The sequence below is a fragment of the Rana temporaria genome, chromosome 2 (genome assembly GCF_905171775.1).
Source record: "Rana temporaria chromosome 2, aRanTem1.1, whole genome shotgun sequence".
NCBI classification, from domain to species: domain Eukaryota; kingdom Metazoa; phylum Chordata; class Amphibia; order Anura; family Ranidae; genus Rana; species Rana temporaria.
The window spans coordinates 405,642,669-405,668,456 of record NC_053490.1 but is presented as its reverse complement, the minus strand read 5'-3'; positions in this window follow the sequence as shown (position 1 = coordinate 405,668,456).

Here is a 25,788-nt window from a genome sequence, read left to right as displayed (position 1 = left end):
GATGTAAAGAGGGACTCTTGTTACTAACTTCATATGATTAAAAATGTTATTTAATAGCAAAATATATGTATAGTGTTTATACTATATAAAAAAATAATAATTGCTGTGCACTGCTAAAGTGTTCGGGTTTGACTTGAAGAAAAGGTGGCAACCCTCTATTTAGAGGTTACATGATCTGTAAAACTAAATTAGATTTATTAATATATAAATGTGTTTACTTGTGGGCTTGTACACAACTGACTTTTTTTGTGCGTGTTCAATATAAAGCTTTTGAAAGGTTTTACATTTGCAGTTAGATGCATGCTACTGGACAGTTAAGGCTTTATTGAGGCTGACCTAGAAATATATTGAACAAGTCATTTTGCTAATTAGTGGGTCATATGATCAATTTTTTTAAACATTAAAATGAGCTTGTAAATGGAAAATGAATTGTCCCTTTTAAAAAAAAAAAAAATCAATGATTTACCCTGCTTTTAGGTTTACAATCATAAAACTCCATGCATTGTAGTTAACAGTTTGTGTCACTAGAGGGCAGTGTTTATACTTAATAAAAAAATATACTGTTCTAAATTTGGACCAATAATTCTCTTTATGCAAACAAAACATTCTTTATTTCAAAGAGAACATACTGTTTTCCCGATTTCTATTTACTTCCACAACAGGTTCAACATTATTTCTAAAGCCAGCATGATTAATACTAGAAGGACTGTTCTGCAAGTACGCAGCCGATGAATTTTAAATACTAAAGGTTCTAATGCACTATACATATCATCTAAATCAAGTCAAGCAAATAATGTACGTTTGCTTCATACTAAAGAATTTTGTCTCTTCAGCCATTCTTTATAAACACAGAAAAAAATAAAGAAAAGTTAGATCTAATAAATAGCTGTAGATAGTAAGAAAGAGTTTGGTGCCTTGTAAATCATAATAAATATCTGCTTACTGAATTATTACCTAAATATATAATCCTTTCTCAACAAACAGTCTATAATTCTATTGGTATCTCCCATTTTAGAATAAAAACACAAGGTGCATTGTCATATGTAACTTTATTAAAAAAAAATATGGGAAAAAAAAATAAAAATAAATGACCTTCCAGGCAGTAAACACAATCAATACCCTCCCTCAATCTGGAGCTGACCTCTGCAGCACTTATTTTTCGCTACAAAATGTCCTCAGTCTTCTGCGTTGAGTGACACCCAGTGTTACTCAACTCGGACGACTGAGAACATGCTATGAATGTGGATTGTCATGGCCCCACCCCTTAAGTGTATCTTTAACCATTTGCCACCGCCTTCCGCATATATACTGTGGCTTGGCGGCGCAAACAAGCATACCTGTACGTCGGTCCGTGCATGTGGTATTATGGGCGTGCACCACGGGAGTACTCCCGCAGATCTGGCGGACTTGATGTCTGCCAGTCACCCACGGCCGCATTACAGGGAAGCAGAGCGGGGATTTGTCTATATAAACAAGGCAGATCCCTGTTCTGACAGAGGACAGCTCAGAGATCTGCTGTTCCTAGTGATCAGGAACAGCGATCTCTGTCTTGTCCCAGCAAGCCCACCCCCCCCCCACACAGTTAGAACACACCAAGGGAACACAGTTAACCCCTTGATTGTCCCCTAGTGTCAACCTCTTCCCTGCCAGCATCATTTATACATTGATCAGTGCATTTTTTTAGTACTGATCACTTAATATTGTCACTGGTCCCCAAAAAGTGATACTTGGGGTCAGATTTGTCTGCCGCAATGTCACCGTCCTGCTAAAAATCACCCCTAAATCTATCCCCTATTTTGTAGACAACCAAAAGAAAGCTTTATTTGTGGGGAAAAGAGGACATCAATTATGTTCGGGTACAGAGTCGCACGACTGCGCAATTGTCAGTTAACTGCTTAAGAACCGCCTCCTGCACATATACGTCGGCAGAATGGCGCGGCTGGGCACAAGCACGTACAGGTACGTCCTCTTTAAGTGCCCAGCCGTGGGTAGCGGTTCCGAAGCTCCGTGACCGCGGGACCCACGGACCCGATCGCCGATGGAGTCCCGCGATCGGTCCCCGGAGCTGAAGAACGGGGAGAGCTATGTGTAAACACAGCCTCCCCGTTTTTCACTGTGGCACCGTCATCGATCGTGTGTTCCCTTTTATAGGGAAACACAATCAATGACGTCACACCTACAGCCACACCCCCTACAGTTAGAAACACAAATGAGGTCACACTTAACCCCTTCAGTGCCCCCTTGTTGTTAACTCCCAAACTGCAATTGTCATTTTCACAGTAAACAATGCAATTTTAATGCATTTTTTGCTGTGAAAATGACAATGGTCCCAAAAATGTGTCAAAATTGTCCGAAGTGTCCGCCATAATGTCGCAGTCATGAAAAAAAATCGCTGATCGCCGTCATTAGTAGTAAAAAAAAAAAATTATAAAAATGCAACAAAACTATCCCCTATTTTGTAAACGCTATAAATTTTGCGCAAACCAATCGATAAGCGCTTATTGTGATATTTTTTTACCAAAAATGGTAGAAGAATACGTATCGGCCTAAACTTAGGAAAAAAATATACATATTTTTGGGGGGATATTTGATATAGCAAAAAGTAAAAAAATATTCATTTTTTTTTCAAAAATGTGGCTCTATTTATGTTTATAGCGCAAAAAATAAAAACTGCAGAGGTGTTCAAATACCACCAAAAGAAAGCTCTATTTGTGGGAAAAAAAGGACGCAAATTTTGTTTGGGAGCCACGTCGCACGACCGCGCAATTGTCAGTTAAAGCGACACAGTGCCGAATCGCAAAAAGTCATTGACCAGCAAAATGGTCCGGGCTGAAGTGGTTAACACCATCAGATCCCTGTGTCCCTAGTTATTGCCAAAGAATTCAAAATATAAATATCAGGACAGTATGTGAACTCTTAGGCACAGGCAACAAATACATTAACCACTTCAATACAGAGCACTTATACACCTTCCTAGCCAGACCAATTTTCAGCTTTCAGCGCTATAACATCTTGAATGACAATTGCTCGGTCATGCGACGCTGTGCCCAAACAACATTTTCTCTTTCGTTCATGGACGGACACAGCCTTAATCTTGACATAGTGGGAAATAGCCTTTCTTTAGGAGTGATTAGGCAGACTTCAAAGCTGAACAGCCCCACCCAGGGGCGGTCCTACTGACTATATCCCCTCAGCTTGCACCAAGCAGTTCAGTTCTTTTCTGCCTAGTTAAGGAAAAGACATGGCTCCCTTCAGGCCCATAGGCTTGGAGGCTTTTAGTTCAAATTTATTTTTGGATTTTTTATTTATTTATTTATTTATTTAATCGTTCCTGTGATCTTCGATCAACTGCCCACTGAGTGACAGGCTGGATCCCAGATCCTTGTAGTCCCCCCAGTTTCGGCCATCGAGCGTGTGCCGACCATAGCTACTCACTGGGTCGTCCATGACAGGCCTCGTCCCTCTACGGGTGGCCGGTGAGCCATACGCTCCAGGGCTTGCATAAGGTCCGGTCTGCAGGGCCGAGTCACAGTAGCCTGGCCGACAGTCACCTCCGTTACCATGCGGTAGATGCACTGTCCAGGATGCTTCCAGCATAAACCCACAGGAAGGGTAAGTAGTTACTACCTTGCTTCAGCAAGAAGACAGAGCTGGGCATCCCTGGAGAGGTGAGTAAAGGGCTCTATATTCCCTTCTCCCCTGCCTCCCCTCCTCCCTAGGCTCCTTGAGCTGGTGTTCCCCTGGGTAGCTTTACCTTGGGGGAACCAACTACGTTCACTAAAATAGTGTATAAGTGTCAAAATAGATTGCTTACTTGTGTCCTGCTCCATGCTGTCGGTGGCCATGTTTGGTGTGTCCATGCTGCATTTCTTTACTTGCACAATGTATAGAGCTGTATAAGAGATTCTGCTTACTGTGTGTCCTACTCCATGCTGTCGGCAACCATTTTTCCTGTGATCCATGCTGGATTGTTTGTATACACTGGCGGCCATTTTTTTGTAGCCGCACTGTATTTGGCCTCTATTTACGTTCGGCGGCCATACTTTTGGTGTCTGCAGGTTTACTTTCTACACTGGCGGCCATTGTCTAGAATACCTACAGCCGGTCAGTACCAGGTACCCAAAGTCTGGAAGATCAGGTGCAAAAAGGTGACTCGAGTATAAGCCGAGGGGGGGCATTTTCAGCACAATAAAATGTGCTGAAAAACTCAGCTTATACTCGAGTATATACGGTAAATAGAAAGAACCTTCTCCTCCCCACACTCCAGTTCTGGATAGAACTAATAAATATGGTTTACCTATGTATAAAATTACCTATGCCTTTGGTCTGGATGGATGTCTCCGGGGGTTATTGAAGTTTGAGCTGAGCTGTATCTAAGGTCCTACCTGAGAGAGGTATGTGGGGTGGATTTCTTATTTGCAGTAAAGACCCCCTGCCTTATGATTTGACATTAAGCCTAGTACTATGTGGCATATGTGTGCTTTGTACCTTTGCTTTATTGTATTGCAGTACGTCATTGTGCCCTTTAGCCATACTTGTATGTTGTAAGTTGAATTTTTTTTATAAAATTTGACCTTTAAAAAAAAGTGTCACTGAGATAACCACCAGTACTGCTGCTACTCAGTGGCGTCTCCAGCTTTCATATTTAGGGGGGCACATGGTGGAACAGGGACAAAAGTAGGGGGGCCAACTATAAAATGCAATTATTTATATATATATATATATATATATATATATATATATATATATATATATATATATATATATATATATATATATATATCTGTATATATATACAGTATATATATATATATATATATCTCCTGGGGCCCTTTACTACGATCCCACAACGGGCCCTTTCACATGTTCTGCAGTGAGCTCCTTTCCTACTATATTGGGGCCCCCCAGGGTGGCAGAAAACAAGAGATATATGTCACCAGCACACCAAGAAAATTTAAGGGTCCAAAGCAGTGGGAGAATTATCAGGGTTGCAAAGGTTGTCTTGCCACCGGGCCCTGGTGTTTTGCCACTGTGGGGTTCCCCAGCTGTCCTGTCCCTGCTATTGACAGCGCTGGTCTGGCATCTGTCTCCTTGGCAGTGGCGGCAGTCTATTAGGACCTAGTACTGGTGACATTATGGGTGCATGCAGGGGAAGGCTGGCACTATTGGTTATAGAGAGCCGAGCCCCCAGCTGGTCACCTAGCAGCAGTAATGCTGTATAACCTTCTCTGTTGACATGCTGATCGAGATGTGATCCAGGTGATGCTCCCAGTCAGATCTAATAAACACAGTATTTATTAGCATCAAGAGTACAACCACATATATATAATCAACCGTATGTTCAGCAGCCATGTGGGCTCTATGCCTGTAAAGTGTGGGCTTTGATCAATAAAATCACTGATATTTAACACTAGGATTTGACTAGGAGCATCACCTGGATTACATCCCGATCAGCTTGTCAGAGAAGGCTCCACTACTGCTAAGCAACCTGCAGGGAGCTCAACTGTCTACTACCAATAGAGATGGGCTCGGGTGTGTTTGAAATCCCACATGCCCGATCCCGCCAGGAAGCCGACACTCCACAGTGCTAATCACAGCCAGTGAGACATTTCCTGATCTGTGCAGCTGCGGACCGGGAAATGTCTCACTGCCTGTGATTAGCGAAGTGCAGTGTGGGCTTCCTGGCAGGCTCTGGCATGTGGAATTTTGAAATTGTCCAACCCATCTCTAACAACAAATTGTGCTGGCCCTCCTGTAAATCAACCCCATAAAGTAACCAGCACTGGGTTTCTATGTGCTGCCGCGGCTGCCATGGAGACAGAGACCAGCGCTGTAAATAGCCGGGACAGGACAGCATCTGGTTGTTCCAGCACTGGTCTACACTGGGAGGATTCCCCCATCCACCTATAATGTGCAGATGGGGGAATCGGATAATTTTTTTTTTTTTTTTCATTCAACCTAACAGTTGAATGAAAAAAAGTGATCAATGTATGGGCTGCCTAAGAGCTAAGACCAGCCATAGACGGTTTAAATCTCAGCTGGTTCAGCAGGAACTGGCTGAGATTTGAACCATTAATGAGCAGATTTTCTTATGATTATCACTAGTGGTTGCTATAGCCACTAGTGATAATCACTGTTTGTCGGGAGAATATAATTGCTGGCCACGAAAGATATTCCCCTGTCAGCACTGTCTGTGTTGATGGGGGAATCATGCAAGTTTCTTTCCTGCAATCTGTGGATTCAGGAAAGAAATTTGTACCGTATATTACCTGCCTAACTGAAAGTGAAAGTAAATTCTGAATGTCTTGAAAAAACAGAGGGGGAGGGAGACAGATGGGGGAGAGAAGGGATGGACATAATGCAGTTCAGTGATTACAGTGTACTGCAGTCTGCAGTGCACACACTTACCTACGGTCCAGGCTAGAATCTCAGGCATCATTCACGCACAGCCAGGAATGTTGCTGATTTTCATATTTCCTGCTCACACACCCCCTCTCTTCAGATACAGCACACTGGGATAGTGTGGGCGGGACTGAAAGGAGGAGGAGGACGAGCTGTATTCCTCCCTGCTCGTATGTGAGGAGAGTGAGGGGGGTGGCTGGACTCTCTAGGCTGTGAAAGAGTGTCTTAGACTGACACTCGGCTCATCTTGCAGTCACCACTCTCGGAATTTACAGGCTGGTTCTCCTGTCCTAAGGAGTGTCAGCGAGCAGAGGGAGGGGGAGGAATCTGGAGGACGCTCTCCCTCTCAGGAGAGACTGTTACTCCAGCGGCGGCCCGGGCAAAATACACATGGTGGGGCACAGCATAATGTTGGGGGGTCAGGGCCCCCTCTGGCCCCCCCTAGGGACATCATTGCTGCTACTCCTTTCATTGAGTTTAAGAGTCATGCTGGGCATGAGAGGGGACCTTGCCACTATCTGGAAATGTGTCTGAGAGATTATCCATAGTTCCTCTTCTAAATTGCATGAATTGCCTGCAGCAGAGGTTCCCCAAGTCCTCAGTGTTGCAAAATTAGTGTCCTAAACAATTTAATCTCATCCTTGTACAACTCCCAGAATTTGAAAGAGATAAAATGCTCCCTTAGAAGTCTGCCTATTTCCTTCTCCTCCCCCTCACTACACTTCTTCTTGTGCCTGATTTAAAACAGAAAATACCACATATTACCCAATATGGCAAAAAGTATCAAAGGAAATTTCTATGATACTTCCTTCTAGTGGACAAATGTAGTATTTTCCATTTAAAATCAATGGAAAACATTTGACAGCACAGGAAATAAACACATAAATAACATTCATATATATATATATATATATATATATATATATATATATATATATATATATATATATATATATATGTGCAGTATATCACAGCAGTGAGTACACCCCTAACATTTTTGGAAATATTTTATTATATCTTTTAATGTGATAACACTGAAGAAATGACACTTTGCTACAATGTAAAGTAGTGAGTGTACAGCTTGTATAACAGTGCACATTTGCTGTCCCCTGAAAATAACTCACACAGGCAATTAAGGTCTTAACCGCTGGCAACAAAAGTGAGTACACCCCTAAGTGAAAATGTCCAAATTGGGCCCAAAGTGTCAATATTTTGTGTGGCCACCATTCATTTCCAGCACTGCTTTAACCCTCTGGGACATGGAGTTCACCAGAGCTTCACAGGTTGCCACTGGAGTCCTCTTCCACTCCTCCATGATGACATCACTGAGCTGATGGATGTTAGAGACCTAGCGCTCCTACACCTTCCGTTTGAGTTTGTCCCACAGATGCTCAATAAGGTATAAATATGCATACTGAGCTAATGCTACTGGGCATGTTTATTGCTTTAAACAGTTGTGAGGAAGCTGGATCTCTTAAAAGGCTGGGCTTCTCCTATGGGTCATAGAAGTGCAATGCATTTTGCACTCCTGTGACCCGTTTTCAGCAGAGAGAGGTCTGAAGTCTGCTCTCTGCTGACATCACCAAGATCAGTCCAGGCACCGCGTCATCCGGACTCTGGAAGTCTGGATCTGCTACTTGCCTGGCTGCTCCCCACCCCTCCACAGCTCACAGTTCCACAGTGAGCATGGTGGAGCAGAGCAGGAGAGCTGTTGATTGACAGACAGCAGCTCTCCGCTCTGGGATGTGAAAGAACCAAGCCATCGGTGGTGTATGGTGGCTCGGTTCTCAGTAAAGAGGTGGCGGGAGACAGATGCAGCACCTAGGTAAGTATGGGATTTAAAAAAAATACCATACTTCTCTTTTAAATGAGCTCTTATATCTATGGATACCTTTTTAATATTTTCCATAAGCATAAATGATCATCTTAAGATTCTGTTCACTGCTTCTGGTGTATAGTCAGCACACCCAAAACAGATGTTTAGTTGTTGGTGGAAACTACCAGCCACTTATACTGTATTTCTGGGAGACTCCAACATCATGATCTCTAAGTAGTAGCTCTCTTCTCTGCTTGGCTTCTATTCCGAGACTCATCCTTCTTGTTACATTCTTCATAATGTATCCATATAGATGAATTAGACCCTTCCAATTGGATAGGGCAAGTAGGGTGCAGAGTTCTGGATGCTGAAGTTCCCCAAATATGAAAATAGTTAGGCAATACTTAGTGTTTGTTGTTGTTGACCAAAGTAAAATATCAAATTATCCCTTGCCAAGCTTTTAAAACTGAAGTTTTTTTTGGTGGTAGCGGGTGATATACAATATCAAGCAAATTAGTTATGTGTAATGGATGGTGTGTATCTGTCTATCCCTTTACTTACAGGTAATTGCTTATGGTTAAAATTTTCCTTCCTGCAGTGCCACCTTCATATCTGCCAGACATTGCCCTGAGCGATGATCTTCCAGCATCGTGAAATGTAAAAGCTGCCACTGCTACTGAGGAAAGTTGTGCTCCCTGTGCCCTCTCTGTCATTCACAAATCTTGTATTACTCTTGTAGCACTACCCCCGAAGGAGCTGCTGGTGTATATTTTGAGTGGCACGTTACCTTTATTCTCACTGTCCAGGGTGAAAGGAGAGTCTGAAGAATTTCAATGTCCACACACAATGTACCACTTTTCTCTTTGGGTTTATTTTGGAGAACTTTAGTAGAAATAGGAGTAAGGGGTGGAAGGGTAGGTAGGTTCAGGTGCACAGTCACAAAGTAAGGAAACACTCCTGTTTCCAGCAAACAGTTCTCATCGCCACTCTAGCCAGAGTGAGTATTGCTCACCCGGATAGGTCCCTCTCACTGGCCTAGCAGCCGGGATGACACACAAAATAAAGTACAGTCTCTGCCACAGACCTTCCTTTCTCGGTGAGATATTTTGGTCCGGAATCCTCTGCCACAGGATTCAGCACCCGCATCTCTTAAGCTTTTCTCACTAGAACCTTTAGACCCGACAGGCGACACTGTCAGGCCTCTCGGTGTACGGTGCATCCTTGGATGAAGCTTCCAGGCCTTCTCCTAAGGTACCAGCCTCTTGCATGGTCTTTACCAGGATAGGTCCTCCCCTGATCTCCTTCATCAAGTGGCTTCCTCCCACAGGATGGACAGCACAGGATCACCTCTGCTGTACGGGCCCCAGTTAGACAACTGGGCCCACCAGACGAAGCCGTAGCCCCGGGCCAACGTGGTCCCGGAGCTAGGATTCACAACACGCACCTCTGGCCAGGCGGGCCACGAGGCACGAACGGACCCCGCACCAATGGCGTCTGTCCCTTAAGTACCCCTCCCCAGCATGCACAGCGGGGTAACCACTCCCACTAATTCGTTGCTGAGGGGGACACTCGATGTACCATGACCTGACTTCTGCCACCCTTGGCCTGGAGTGGTAATAACACCCCCAGTCAATCAATGGTGGACCACTCCCAGCACAGCCATGGCTAGAACAGAGGCTACATTTCCTTTAATCACTCTGGTCTGAGCCAAATAACAGCTCAAACCCCCATTAAATTTGAGGCAGCGCCTGTTCATCAGGAGCAGGGAGCTACACTCTTCTCCCACAATGGGGTTGATTTACTAAAACTGAAAGAGTGCAAAATCTGGTGCAGCTCCGCACAGAAGCCAATCAGCTTCCAGGTTTTATTGTCAAAGCTTAATTGAACAAGCTGAAGTTAGAACTTGATGAGCTGCACCAGATTTTGTACTCTTCATTTTTAGTAAATCAACCCCATTTTGGCGATTTCTGTAAATTGGACAGGTGTAGTTTAACCCTCCTAGCAGTATTCCCGAGTCTGACTCGGGGTGAGATTTTTATACCAAAAGCGGTAACCCCGAGTCAGACTCGGGCTTGCCTCGCTGCAGCCACAGACAAAGTTCGATTCACACAGTGTCCTCCTGTGCCGCCGATCTCCGCTCCCTGCGACGTTACGACGCACGGGAGCGGAGATCGGCGCCAAATTAAAAAACGTAAACAAACACATTACATACAGTATACTGTAATCTTATAGATTACAGTACTGTATGTAAAAAATACACACCCCCCTTGTCCCTAGTGGTCTGCCCAGTGCCCTACATGTACTTTTATATAATAAAAACTGTTCTTTCTGCCTGCAAACTGTATATTGTCCATAGCAACCAAAAGTGTCCCTTTATGTCAAAAATGGTTTTAGATCAGCTAGAAAACAGCGATAATAAATTATAATCACTTGCAGAATTGTGCGATAGCGATTTGTGGGGAAATTCGTCATAAAAAAATAAAAGTAATGACAGCGACAATTCTGCAACTGAGCAAATTTCAGTGATTTTGAGTTGATTACATTATTGAATAATTTTTATTATAATTATATTATTACTTGTTATAATTATTTATAATTATTTATTATATTATAATTTATAATTTTGTTTTTTAAAAAATGTCATACCCGGGATGCCTACTAGTCTCTTGTTTGGTCAGATTTAAGTGAGTTATTCCTAAAAATTACAGGCCTACAGTACAAATCACCAAATTTCCTTGCAAATAATGGTACCGCTTTCAGCACCTTTTTTCTGAAATAATCATACCGCCAGGGAGGTTAATGACAGGATTTCCATTCACAGAATGTGATGCATTATGTGAGAGTAGTGATATGCATTTTGTAAATGGTGAAGAGGGCAGAAAAGGATGGCTGAACAGTGTAACTGTTCTCTGTTAGGTCTCACAGTGTCAAAAAATAGCTGCTCAGGGTGGTATCTTCTGATTAGGAGGTACTATAGGAAAAAAAAAATCACTGATGGCAATATCCATTAGGTAATGGGGTTAAAAAAAATAATAATCAGTATTAAATTAGATACAGCATTTAATGTTCTCCTCAGTTAAAAATAGGTGAATTTCTTTAGACAGATTGAGGTTTGCAGCTTAACAGATCTAATAGTCAACACAGAGCAGAATTCAAAGAGACATTTCTATAAAAGTCATATCTACAAAGAAAGGTCAGATCAATCATCTAGTTCTTTCATTTCTCTTGTATCTGTGCTGTCATTATGAGGAGCTTATTTTTATTAAAAATAGTATTTCATATAAGACATATCTGTTAGAATGAAGAAGGAGAAAATGTCTCACCAACAGAAACAGGCAATGAAATATACAGTATGTCCACCTTGTAGCAATGCCAGGGCCCATGTGTTCCCTACAACTCTGCTGCAGAACACAAGCTGCAAACATGTAATAAAGCTGTTGTTCATTTTCCTACATAGAAATATTTTAGAAAATATCTGTGTTCAACATGGAGTATTTTTTTTCGGATATTAAGAAAGTTATATTGCTTAATGGCATGGTTATATATTTTATTATTACATTTACACCACGATTCATATGCGGCACAGTGCAGTGCGATAGGAGCCCATCCATTTTGAATGGGCTGAATTGAACTGGACTGCACCAAAAGAAGTACATGCACTACTTTAAAAAACTTACTGCGACCAGATCGTATGGTACTTCTCAGGGCCGATCCTAGGCAGGGTGCACGAGGTGCTCCACACCCAGGCGCCGCAGAGGTGGGGCGCCGAAGCTCCAAAGTGCTCCCCTACCTCCTCTTTGTCTGTGTCCAGAGGCGGAGCGCATGTAGATGGCGCTGCGGTTTCCCATCCCGCTTGCTCTCTCCGCTGGCAGCTGACAAGAGCGCATACCCGGAATCCGGGCTGGGTACCACAGCGGAGCCTAGTACCGGAACACGTTCCGGTACTAGGCTCCACTAATTAATTCTGTCCAGTGTGCATGGAGCAGTCTCCTGTCTGCCCCACCTCCTCTGTGTGTGTCGGCTCTTCTCCCATAGGCGGTGTGATGAGAGGCTTCTGGGTTGGCCGGAGCTGCTACCAATCATCCTATACACTCCCAGAAATGCTCTACAAGGGCCACCCTCCTAGTAACCAAAGATACCACATATGCCTCGCCCCACTGTAATGTTCTTCCGCTCTCAGCACGCCCGAGCTACAGGGATCTATTGGACAAGTAGTCAAGTACTGATCTATGGGGACACCTGATGTGGGGGGGCTCTGATGGGGACACCAATGAAGACTTCTTAGGGGAGCCGAGCATCTCTGTGTTTGAGTCGTAATCATTATAAACAACTCCTGTAGTGTCAACTGTAAAATGTTTGATTTCCTGTTAGTGTTTGAGTACCAGTAGTTACTGGTACAAAAAGAGGATAAAGACAGCAAAAAAATCCAAACAGGAGTTCCAAATGTTTAATATATTCCAAAACTATAGATAAATAGATATAAATATTCTTTAAGTCCCGTTGTTGGTTTGTTAAATTCCATTTGGAAACACTGTCACATTTAAAATTCTTATCAAAAAGTCTAAAAAAAAAAGGATGGTTTGAGCTGCCCATAGCATTTGTTCATGAAAATGGAGTAACAATATTTATGGGGAAGAAAATAAAGCTGGAATCCAAGCAAAGAAAAAAAAAAAAACACCATTGAAATGTATAAATCTTGTAATGGTGAAAGATGTGGCTTTATATTAGCCTTTGAGATAACTGATATAACAAGAAGGGTTTATTGAGGCACACTACTGTACATGGAATGTTCTCAGTACTGTTTCTTTTTGAAGTATCTCTTGAAGTCTAGTGGTGGAATAGCTATTACCTAATGTCTTGATTCTTATTGAATGTTTACTCTTAACAATGCTTGTATAGGATCGAACAAAACGCCCAAAGACGTATATATACAAATTGGTCATTTGCAGCATTGGAATCTGAGTTTATATTTTGAAAGCTCAGTCCGTAGTTTGTGTTTATATTGCACTGAAAAATATATCAAAAAAATAAATACTTCCATTCAAAGACATTTAACCACTTCAATACCCAGCCATAGTCAAATGATGTCCACAGATGGGATCTCCCATCCTGGGTGGACATCATGAGACGTCCTCAGCCTTCCCCTGCTACTGCGGGCCCCCAGGGGCCCGCAGAGCAGCAATCGGGGATCTGGTGTGTCCCTCGGGACACAGCTGTCCCCCGATGGGGGTATGGAAGTGGCGGTGGAGCGGCGGCAGCGGGCAGCAGAGCTTTACCGGCTCCCATATGCAAAGCTGCGGCAGCGGCGTGCACGGCGCCCGCGCGCGCCCCCGGGGCACGCAGCGAGGCGATCGGGGATCTGGTGTGTCCCTCGTGGCACAGCCGATCCCCAAAGGGGTGATTGTAGCGGCGGGCGGTGGAGATTCCGGTATAACTTACCAGATTTGATGATGCAGAGCTGCGCATCAGGGCTGAGGCTTTTCCCGTGGATACAGCCCAGCCCCAAAATTGGCTCTTTACCACGTGACCGGCTGTGTCCAATCACAGCCGGTCACTAAGTCTCCATTCACATCTAGGCGACAAAACGCCCGACGCTGGACGCTTGTGCCGCTAGAGGGGGAAATTCCCATTGCTGTCTATGGAGATGGTTCACATCTCATAGACGCCGTACGCCTGTCGCCTGAAAAAAGTCCCGGACCCTTTTTTTCAGGCGACATTGGCGTTCGCCCATTGACAGCAATGGGAAGAATTTGAAAAAAAAAAAAAGATACACTATCCGCGGCAAAATACGCCTCGTACGCGGCGTTGCTGGTCGCGGAGATGTGAATGGAGCCTAAATGTAAACAAAACACACCATTGTGTGTAATTTACTGTTGCTGGGTTCTCCTCTTGACACACCAATCCAGTGTGAGGAGGAGATCAGCTAACAGTGAGTTACACAACACTACACATGTACTACTGTGCCCAGATTGCCCCCCCCCCCCCGAAATAAAGAGTACCTGTCATCTAGTACCTGACACCAGAGTACCTGTCATCTAGTACCCGCCACAAGAGTACCCTCCACCTCACCAGAGTACCCGCCACCTGAATACCCACCATCTCACCAGAGTACCTGCCACCGGAGTACCTGCCACCAGAGTACCCGCCACCTCACCAGAGTACCCACCCTCTCACCAGAGTACCTGCCACCAGAGTACCTGCCACCTCACCACCTGCCACCAGAGTACCTGCCACCTCACCACCTGCCACCAGAGTGCCAGCTCACCAGAGTACCCACCACCTCACCAGAGTATCTGCCACCAGAGTACCTGCCAGAAATCAGTACCTGGTTGAGAAATGAGATGTGTAATTTATGCTTGTAGAACGCCTGATAGTGCTACTTCAATGTTGGGCCTCTTTACGTAGCCAGGCTGTGTAAAAGTCTCACACATGTGGTATTGCCATACTCAGGAGGAGTATCAGAATGTATTTTGGGGTGTCAGTTTTGCTATGAACATGCTATGTGTTGGAAATATCTTATAAATGAACAACTTTGTATAAAAAAATGTTTGTTTTTTTTTACATATTCCAAAAACTTCTGGAAAAAAATGAACCGTTCAAAAGACTCATTATGCCTCATAGATTATACATTGGATGTTAGCTTTCCAAAATGGGGTCATTTTGTAGGCGTTTCCATTGACCTGGTGCTCCAGGGCCTTCAAAAGTGTGATAGGTTGTCATCAAATGAGATGTGCAATTTATGCTCCTAGAATGCCTGACGGTGCTACTTGGATGTTAGACCTCTGTATGTGGCCAGGTTGTGTAAAAGTCTCACACATGTGGTATCACTATACTCGGGAGGAGTAGCAGAATGTATTTTGGGGTGTCATTGCAAGTATACATGTGCTGTGTAAGAGAAATAACTTGTTATTATGACAATTTTGTGAAAAAAATAAAAAATAAAAATAAAAAAAATTATTTCCCAAGAATTGTGGGAAAAAATTACAACTTCAAAAAACTCACAATGCCTCTTACTAAATACCTTGGAATGTCTCATTTCCAAAAAGGGGGTATTTGTACTTTCCTGGCTTGTTATGGTCTCAAGAAATGAGATAGGCCTTCAGTACATCAGATGTGATCAGATGTGATAATTTTTCAATGATTTGCACCATAGCTTGTAGACTCTATAACTTTCACAGAGACCAAATAATATACATTTTTTTGGTTATTTTTACTATAGATATGTAGCAGTATACATTTTGGCTAAAATTTATGAAGAAAAATTACTTATTTGCAAAATTTTACACTAGAAACTACAAAAAGGTGTTTTTTTTCGCTTATATTGCAAAAAAAAAAAAAACCCAGCAGTGATTAAATGCCACCAAAAGAAAGCTCTATTTGCATCCCTTGTACACTGATTCCCCAGACGAAGACACGTGATCCCGTGTCGTAACGCGTAGGGATTGGACGGACGTACACCTGGAGTGACGTAAGCCGGCGCTGTGGAACGCCGCTCGTTTTTAATACAGCTGCACTTTTTTAGCTTTGTTGATGTAAGCACAGGTTTTTTCCTTCAATAAATTCCCCTGGTTTACTGTACTTCACCATTGGAGTCCCTCCTCTGTTCTCTCTTTTTTCCATTTGGGGCTGAGTGCTGTGTGGATTTGTGAAGGAGACGCGGTACCAGCTGAAAGGGCGGATGGACTGGAATAATCCATAGAGGACTGCGAGTGTGGGATATACTGGATGCTTATTTCCATTTGCCTGGAGGTAAGAGGCTAGTGAGCCCAGTGAAGTATACATTCTATCATCTGCTTGTCATTATTATTTTATTGAATTCAGCAATATCAAGCATCCATATCTGGCAGCATTCACTTCATTATTGACTTTGGGATGATTTTGCACACCACTTATTTAGCAATTCTTGCTTGATTGGTTCATATATTGGACTTTATTGCACTTTTTTGCTGGATTTATGTATTATTGAATTTGTCAGCTCTCGTATTATATTATTACATTTATTACATTTATCACTTATCACCTTTTTTTCTGTTTTGGTTTCCATTGTGGTCATATTTTTGTGTGTCACTATTTTGTGAGATACGTTGCGCAGAATCACACTCACTTTTAATGAAGTGATTAAGAAAAAGCATAAAGAAAAAATATTGCTACCCATGAAAAAATATATATATATATACTGTGTGTGTGTGTGTATATATATATATATATATATATATATATATATATATATATATATATATATATATATATATATATATATATCATTGATTGCAACCATGATTTGTTAATTTGCACATACAAAAAAGTGTTTTTCCTAAGAAATTCATTCAAGACCATGTTGAAAAATGAAAAACACCCCAATGAAAGTCTTATGCCACGTACACACGGTCGTTTTTTGTGATAAAAAAAACGTAATTTTTTCTCATGAAAAAAACAAAGTTTTTGAAACTTTATTTTAAAAAACGACGTTGCCTACACACCATCGTTTTTTCAAATGACGTTTTTAAAAATTACGTTTTTTTTCATCACAAAAAACGACCGTGTGTACGCGGCATTAGGAGCAATGCTGAATTTTAGACAACAAAATCCTAATTAACAAGAATTCAACTACAGGTGAGTTTAATTATTCATTAAAAAGGTGTCCAGCAGACAGTTGACTATAAAAAGGTGTTAATTTAAAAAAAATGTAACAAAGATGGAACTACAACCATCTCACAGAGACGTCCAGGCCACGCAAGGAAGTTAACACCTCGACAGGAGCTACCTCCGATAAGAAGGCTAGAAGAAAATCGCCATGCAATTTCACTGCAGTTAGCTAAACAAGTAGAAAGCCAAATTGGGTTGATTGATTATCGTGACACAATACAGCGTACACTGCAGGGGAATGACATGCATGGGTGTCGTCCACAAAGGAAGCCTCTCCTAAAGCCCATGCACAAAAAAACCCACCTGGAATTTGCCAGGACCCATGCTGAAGAAAAAATACTTGGACTCTGTACTCTGGAGTAACGAGACCAAGCCTTTGGCTTCAATACTGTATGGTGTCGCATAGGTGAGGAGTACAAAGAAAAATGCATGGTGCCTACAGTGAAACATGGTGGTGGCATTGTCCTTCTGTGGGGCTTCATGAGTGCTGCTGATGTCGGGGAGCTGCATTTCATTGATGGTATCATGAATTTACAGTTGTACTGCTCTATATTTAAAGAGATCGTGCACTTTTCCGACATGACAAGTACCCAAAACACACATCTAAGACCGCTGTTGCATTTCTGAAGAAGAACAGGGTGAATGTGATTCAGTGGCCAAGTATGTCTCCTGATCTGATCTCAATCCAACACTTATGGAGAATTCTGAAGAGACAAGTTGAGCATCACTCTCCATCCATCATCCAGGCTCTAAAAGAGGTCATTCTTGAAGAATATATAATATATATAATATATATGTATATAAAGATGGTGCCGTCTCTTACAAATCATGAAGGTCATACAAAATACTAGATGTAGTAGTTTTTGTTGTGGGATGTATTCATTTTTCCATAAACTAATTTGAGTAAAGCTGAAGATTTTGTAATCTAAGTTATATAATTAACTTTACTTTCATGTAATGAGCTAAACAAATGTTCTATAAAACTCAGCAAGCCCGCCTAATTCAAATGGGGCGTGTACCATTTAAATTAGACGCGCTCCCGCGCCGGACATACTGTGCATGCTCCGTTTTGAAATTCCCGCCGTGCTTTGCGCGAAGTGACGTCATTTTTTTGAACGGCGACGTGCGTAACGTACTTTCGTATTCCCGGACGTCTTACGCAAAAAAAAAAAAATTAAAAATTCGACCCGGGAACGACGGCCATACTTTAACATGGCTTGTCTAAAGTTAAGCCATGTTAAAGCAGGCTTAACTTTGCGACGGGAAAAAATTACTAGCGACGACGTAACGAACGCGAAAACCTTTGTGGATCGCCATAAAAACCTCATTTGCATACCCGACGCTGGAAAACGACGCAAACTCCACCCAGCGGCGGCCGAAGTATTGCATCCTAAGATCCGATTGTGTAAGTCAATTACACCTGTCGGATCTTAGGGCTATCTATGCGTAACTGATTCTATGAATCAGTCACATAGATACTCCCAGAGATACGACGGCGTATCAGGAGATACGCCGTCGTATCTCTTCTGTGAATCTACCCCTATACTTGTACACTATACTACTGTTTGGAGTTTTACATATTCACCTAGTTTTTGCACAAGTTTTATCCCACAAGCCAAAACAAATTGGGTAATTTGCATCCATTGGATACAGGGAGTAACAGGGTTCAGTCTACTCATTGATAAACTTTGCAATACATCCGAGGTTGATGAATAGGAGTTAGATAGCTAGGTATATAGGGGCAGATCCACAAAAGAATTACGCCAGCGTATCTCTTGATACGCCGCATAATTTAAAATTTTGCGCGTCGTATCTTTGTTTTGTATCTACAAAACAAGATACGACTGCATCTCGGATCGATCCGACAGGCGTACGTCTTAGTACGCCGTCGGATCTTAGGTGCATTTTTTCGGCGAGTATGCAAATTAGCTTGTTACGGCGATCCACGAACGTACGTCCGGCCGGCGCATTTTTTAACGTCGTTTGCGTTTGCCTTTTTCTGGCGTATAGTTACCCCTGCTATTATGAGGTGTACTCAATGTTAAGTATGGCCGTCGTTCCCGCGTCGCCTTTTGAATTTTTTACGTCGTTTGCGTAAGTCGTTCGCGAATAGGGATTTGCGTAGAATGACGTCACCGTCGTAAGCATTGGCTTGTTCCGGTTTAATTTAGAGCATGTGCACTGGGCTACCCCCACGGACGGCGCATGCGCCGTTAAAAAAAAACCTGTTTACGTCGGGTCACAACGTATTTACATAAAACACGCCTCCATCACATCCATTTGAATTCCGCGCCCTTACGCCGCCAGAGATACACTACGCCGCCGTAACTTATGGTGCAAATTCTTTAAAGGTTTTGAAAAAAAAAAAGTTACGGGGGCGTAGTGTATCAGAGATACGCTGCGCCCGGCGGAGATATGCGCCAAGGTACGTGAATCTGCCCCATAGTGTGTTATTTTCTGATTCTTTTTCTTTTTGTTGGAAGCTTTAAAAGTCACCCTGGTGAATTAATTACCCTGCTTGTATCTAAATTGGCCATAGGGGGTATGTAATTGCAAGACATGGCAAGTAAATTAAACAGTTAGTTCCCACAAGGCAGAGTCTGATGTCTGAATAATATTTTCTGATTATAAAATGCTGTGTAATAACTTGTTCAAATACATATAAAGCATAAATAATAACTATTAGAATTCTAAACACCTTTTTATTTCTAAATTTGGACATGCAGGAATTGTATTATTAAGACATAATCTCAGTTCATGACTGTTTACTATCTAAAATAAACATTAACACAGTAAAAACAAATGAATTGTGAAAAATACTAAGAAATATGATTAGTAGGTACATAGAGCTGAATGATAATGTTTTAAATGGTGGTCCATAATGAGAGAAAATTAAATTAATGCTAACTACATCAAGCACATAATGAATTGCAGAATGATGCAGGAGAAACATAATCAGTCACTGTCATTGCTTAGGAGTTCCAGACTAAATCATAAACAGAACAATTAGTATATGTATATTATTCGAGCAACAATTTAATTATACTTTAACGTATTTATTGTCCTTGGTGCTGTTGTTGGGGTGGAAAACTGTAGTGACTGTTTTACCTGCCAAAGCATATTTAATTCTGTAAAACCACTTGTGATTCCCAACAGCAGCAAGAGAGCTTGGTCAAGTATGCTGGATCAATCACAACCCCAGCCTCCTTACTGAATACTGAAAAACAGCTTCTAGCACTCCCTCTCCCAGTGTGAACACAGCTGTACAAGGTACAGCAGGAGTCTGATATCAAGATAAATTCAGATAACCACACACATGCTGAATTAAAATAAACATATAAATGTAATTATTTTAACAAATACATGACTCTATTAATAGGTGTTTTTATTATGTTATCAAAAAAGCTTGTATGTGTGGCCGAGCACTTCACACTATTGTTATTGAAAAGGATGTACAGTAAAACCTTGGTTTGCGAGCATAATTCGTTCCAGAAACATGCTTGTAATCCAAAGCACTTGTATATCAAAGCATTTTTTTACAGGGTATAAAAGAGAAGAGAGGCGCCTCTAAGTGTAGCAATAAGTTGCTAAATGTTGTATCTTCATTAACCACTTCAGCCCCGGACCATATTGCTGGTCAATGACTGGGCCACTTTTTACGATTCGGCACTGCATTGCTTTAACTGACAATTGCGCGGTTGTGCGACGTGGCTCCCAATCAAAATTGCCCTCCTTTTTTTCCCCACAAATAGAGCTTTCTTTTGGTGGTATTTGATCACCTCTGCGGTTTTTATTTTTTGCGCTATAAACAAAAATAGAGCGACAATTTTTAAAAAAAATAATGAATATTTTTTACTTTTTGCTATAATAAATATCCCTCAAAAATATGTAAAAAAAATATATTTTTCTTCAGTTTAGGCCGATATGTATTCTTCTACATTTTTTACGAAAAAATCGCAATAAGCGTTTATTGATTGGTTTGTGCAAAAGTTATAGCGTCTACAAAATAGGGGATAGTTTTATGGCATTTTTATTAATATTTTTTTTTTACTAGTAATTGGCGGCGATCAGCAATTTTTATTGGTACTGCAACATTATGGTGGACACTTTTGACACATTTTTGAGACCATTGGCATTTTTAGCGATCAGTACTATAAAAATGCATTGGTTACTGTAAAAATGTCACTTGCAGGGAAGGGGTTAACACTAGGGGGCGAGGAAGGGGTTAATTATGTTCCCTAGGTGTGTTCTAACTGAAGGAGGGGTGGGACTGACTAGGGGAAATGACAGATCGCTGTTCATACATTGTATGAACAGACGAACAGTAATTTCTCCCCCTGAAAGGACCAGGAGCTGTGTGTTTACACACACAGCTCCCGGGTTCACGTTCTGTAACGAGCGATCGCGGGTGCCCGGCGGTGATCGAGCCCACCGGGCACACATGTGGCACCAGGGGCGAGCAGGGGGGCGGTAGCGCGCCTCCGGCGGCACGTGCGTGCCCCTAGTGGCTGAAATGCAAAATCACGTAATATTACTTGATTTTGCGCAGCCGAGCCGACCTGCCGCCCCATTTTGCTTGTCTTGCAAAACACTCTTAAACCAAGGTTTTACTGTATGTAACACAACCCTCTTTTTTTAATTCAATAAATTTTTATTGGATTATAATAAAACAATTACAAAAATCAAACGTATCGATGAGATATGTAGGAATAAGAAACATGCATAAAATTTTACAACTTTTAGTCTGGACATCATAAATGGCTCACGAATGGTTGTGCAAGCGATTGTTGAAAAGAATCTATCAAAATACAGAAATTCACAGTAACCCTTCAATTATAGTAGGTACCTAAACGTATGCAACATGAAGTTGGATATACATTCAATAAAATAATATTCTCTGTATGTAGGAAAACGTTGCAAATGAATGTTTCAACTATACATGTACTTTGTATGTCTCTATATTGAACTTTGTATTCATGCGTTTTTATTTTTTATTTTTATATTTATTTTTATTTTTCATTTTTAGACGGTGCAGCGACATCTTACGCACCGCCCTCGCCCTGATGAAGAGGCGATACTTTATTTAAAAAAAGCCTCGAAACGTTGGCATCCCTGTCTATACCCATATGACAGTCCTGAGGGCTTCTTCTGCTGCTCCTTTGTCGCGTGTACATGTATATACAATTTTGATTGTCTTGTTTTACCATGCTTAGGTGTACGTTTAATAAACCGTGATAAGCGGAGATCATGATGATCACGGCTGATCACTGCTTATCACAGAGCATTGCCGGTTTAATAAACTGTGATAAGGAGCAGAGAACACATTCTCCACTTCACATCACATCACATGGATGTTTTGTCACAAACGGCCAGTTTAATAAACCGTGATCTGAAGATTTCACAGCTCTTCACCTGAAATATCTCCCTTCCAGATTCACCAGCTCAGAGGTGGAGAATCTGGGAGAGAAGCTGGTGTGATAAGAGGAAGAAGGCTTATTTCTTCCTAATTTCAACACCAGTGGGTTAAAAATGAATATTAACAACAATATACGTGTGTGTGTGTGTATATATATATATATATATATATATATATATATATATATATATATATATATACACATATATACACATACACATACACACACACACATACACACACACACACATATATACCGTATTTATCGGCGTATACGCACACTTTTTTTCCCTTAAAATCAGGGCAAAATTGTGGGTGCGCGATATACGCCGATACTTGCTTCCCGCACTGTGTTTGAACTTTGCTGCCGATCCCTGCTTCCCGCGCTGTGTTTGAACGCTGCCGCAGACATATACCGAGCGCAGTATACTCGGGTACAGTCGGCCAGGCTCGGCTCCCTTCTAGGTTATGCGAGAGGAGCCGAGCGTGCCCGAGTGTACTGCGCTCGGTATATGTCGGCGGCGGCGGCGTTCAAACACAGCGCGGGAAGCAGGGATCGGCTCAGAGACAGCGCAGGAGCAGCAGGGAGGACACCACTAAGGTCGCAGACGGACGCCAGACCGGACAAGGCCGCCGATGGACGCCAGGCAAGACACCAAAACTGTAAGTAATACAAAATAAATAAAATTCAGGAATTTCACGTCCAGAGTAGGGGTGCGCGCTATACGCGGGTGCGCACAATAGGCTGATAAATACGGTATATATATATGTGTGTATATATATATATATATATATACACACACACACACACACACACACATACATATACATACAGTATTTATATATATATATGTCATTTTATATATATATATATATATATATATATATATATATATATATATATATATATATATATATGTTATCACATGTCTGAAAACATTAATTACATGTTCTTTTAAACGTTAGTTTCACTTTTTGAACTCGGCTGCACCATAATCTCACAATATCTCACGAGATTACAGGCAGTCCACCCAGTTTTACACAGATCTCGGCTGTTTTCAGAGAAAAAACTTCACCTCTGTTCACCATCTGAGAACTGAAGTTCTCAGTTTATTAAACCGGCTGCAGAGGAGATAATTCTCCTCATGAGAACTGCCGTGAACTGCTGTGAACTGAACGGAGAAAAAACTTCACAGTTTATTAAACGGACACCTTAATGTGGGGTACTGTTGTTAATTGTCCTCCCCAGGCCGTGCTCTCTTGTTCTCAAATGGTCATTTTGGAAAACCTTTTTTGTATCTTATGCTGTTAACAAACTTTTTCTGATACGTTGTTCTAATGAGCAACATTATTTAAATTTAATACATTTTGAATACTTTTGATACCTACGTGTTGACTAATTTAGTCTTATACTCCAGCCCGCCTCACACACTTAAAGTCCCACCGAGGAAACACACCCCTTTGGGGGTATAGCAATAAGAGTACAAGCTGTCCCAGTTTTTGATGCGGACTTGGCAAAGCCACTCAAAAATCTCAACCTCCTTTCCAGTTTTAAGAGACAAATTTACAATGCAATGCTTTTCACTCTCCATTTACACCTAACTCTATTTAGGCATAGCTGATCATTAATTTCCAGTATCTCAAATTAGATTTTCCTTTGGCTGCAAGCCATGAATCTAAACAGCTGTCTCAAGGTTCTTGATTTTTTTTTTTTTTTTAGCAATCTTTAAAACATTTTTCCTCTTTTTTATAATAGCACAGCCTTTTCTTTCCATTGTTAGTCACAAGGCAGACAGATAGGGAGTCTGGAAAAGCTTCTTTGCTGCCAGTTTTTAGAAAAAGAGGATCAATTTTCAACATTTTATTGCAGTCTATCTCCCACACAAAAATAGATGATAAAACTTTACTGCTCAAATAGGGAAGTTTACTGTAATGAACAGTTTAACATTTAATAGGGAAATTGAGTCATAAAAATTGCCTTTCACGTATCTGCTTTCACGTAAGAGGGCAAATCTCAGAACTAGTATGATAGGACCTTGTTTATTCTCTTGCACAGTCAGCTAACCCTTGAAGCACTGCTGTGTCCCATTTAAAGGAGAAATGTCATTTTTTTAAGGGTCCATTCACACTATTATCTAGATTCAGGTAGAGTTAGGTCGGAGTATCAGTAGATACACCGACCTAACTCAGAATCTGCGCCGACCTATGTTTAAGTGTATTCTCAAACAGAGATACGCTTAAACATATCTAAGATACCATGGCTTGCGCCGTCCTATCTTAGGTTGCAATATTTCGTCTAGCCGCTAGGTGGTGCTTCCATTGCAGTCGGCGTAGAATATGTAAATCAGTAGATACGCCTATTCACGAACGTACGCCCGGCCGCCGCAGTACATTTACGCCGTTTACGTAAGAGATAGGCCGCCTAAAGTTAAAGCTGCCCCCTAGGTGGCGTAGCCAATGTTAAAGTATGGCCGCCGTTCCCGCTTTGAAATTCGAAAATGTTACGTTGTTTGCGTAAGTCGTCTGTGAATAGGGATTACGTCCACGTCTAAATCAATAGGCCCGTGTGGCGGACTTAGCCGCAATGCACACTGGGAAATGTAGGCGCCCGGCGCATGCGCAGTTATTAAAAGAACCTCAATCACGTCGGGTCAAGCCTCATTACCATAAAACACGCCCCCTCAGACAAATTTGAATTAGGCGCACTTACGCCTGCCCGTTTTAGGCTACGCCGCCGTAACTTAGCAGGCAAGTACTTTGAGAATCAAGAACTTTCCTCGCTAACTTACGGCGGCGTAGCCTAAACACGCTAAGCTACGCCGCCGCAAAGTTGCGGCCATCTCTCTGAATCTGGCTATCAGTCATTGCATGCTTTACTGCAATGGGCAGCAACACACCTTGGGCTAGATACAGCAAGAATTTACGCCGGCGTATCTATAGATACGCCGCGTAAATTCAAAGCTGCGCCGGCGTATCTTCTTTCTGTATTCAGAAAGCAAGATACGCCGAAATTAGCCTAAGATCCGACTGGCGTAAGTCTCTTACACCGTCATATCTTAGGGTGCATATTTACGCTGGCCGCTGGGTGGCACTTCCGTCGTTTTCGGCGTAGAATATGCAAATGACCTAGATACGCCGATTCACAAACGTACATGGGCCCGGCGGAATTTCCGGCGTACCGTTGCTCCTGCTTCTATGAGGCGTACGCAATGTTAAGTATGGACGTCGTTCCCGTGTCGAATTTTGATTTTTTTTCCGTCGTTTGCGTAAGTCGTTCGCGAATAGGGCTGGACGTAATTTACGTTCACGCCGAAAGCAATGACGATTTGTGGCGGAATTTCGAGCATGCGCATTGGGATTTTTTTACGAAGGACGCATGCGCCGTTCGTAAAAAACGTAAAATACGCGGGGTCAACAATAATTTAAATAAAACACGCCCACATCATCCCCATTTGAATTAGGCGGGCTTACACCGGCCCACATACGTTACGCCGCCGTAACTTAAGGC